Source organism: Otolemur garnettii, unplaced genomic scaffold, assembly GCF_000181295.1.
Source record: "Otolemur garnettii isolate 467f Iridium unplaced genomic scaffold, OtoGar3 scaffold00232, whole genome shotgun sequence".
NCBI classification, from domain to species: domain Eukaryota; kingdom Metazoa; phylum Chordata; class Mammalia; order Primates; family Galagidae; genus Otolemur; species Otolemur garnettii.
The window spans coordinates 447,426-448,438 of NW_003852627.1; positions in this window are offsets into that span (position 1 = coordinate 447,426).

A 1,013-nucleotide genomic window follows, 5' to 3' on the forward strand; every position below is an offset into this window, starting at 1 on the left:
GTGAATCAGTCCCCTATGCAGATACCTGGGACCCAGGACGAAAGCCTTCCAGGCAGAGGGAACAGCCCATGTAAAGGCTCACCCCCCAAGCTTTGTGGATTTTTGGAATAGCTTCCAGGTACTGACATACTGGTGCCTTGCAGAACACCTAACTATTTCCTGTATGGTAGAGATCTGGGATTTTATCTCTGGAATAAAGGGCTGGAAAAATGCACTTACTCTGTGAGCCCTCTGCTGGTACTGTGGGAACAGACCATGCCTCGTCTGCCTACACTGCTGAGAACCAGACTCTTACCACACAGGCAAGCCCCTTGCAGGCTTAACTGTGCGGTGATACTTTAGGGTATCAATGGCCAACCCTGGCTGTATGTTAGATCACTTGGGAAGCCCTGGAAATACCAATACCTGGTCATAGGCCTGGGCAATAGGACTTTTAAAATGCCCTTTAGGTGATTCTAGAAATGGAGCCAGGAACCTATTCCTCAAGCAGAAGATTGGCCCAGAAACACAAAGTCCACAGAAGCATATGTTACTCTGCTGTCTTTCAGAATTTATTTCAGAAATTCTCAGCCCGCTTGCATCTCAGAATTGGTTTTGAGCATGTCAAAAAGATAGATTCTAGAAACCTACCCCAAACATGCTCAATCAGAATTGCCAGAAGTGAAGCTTGTTCATGTCATCCCTTATAACTAGCTTAATATAGGCGGCTATTTGAGTGAACTTTTTGGTAGAAACAGGCTCTTGCTCTATTACCCAGGCTGGTCTCAAACCCCTGGCTTCAAGTGATCCTCTTTTGCTGGCCTCCCAAAGTACTGGGATTACAGGCATGAGCCACTGTGTCAGCCTCATTACTACCTCTTAAGGTCTTTATTTTTAAGGCACAGACCATGTATCTTTGGGAGGAAAGGATTCTACACTGATAACCCGAAAGGTACAGAAGGGAACCAAGAGCCATATGTAATTGCTATTATACAAGTGCCTTTTTTTCCTTTCCTTTTTTTTTTTTTTTTTTT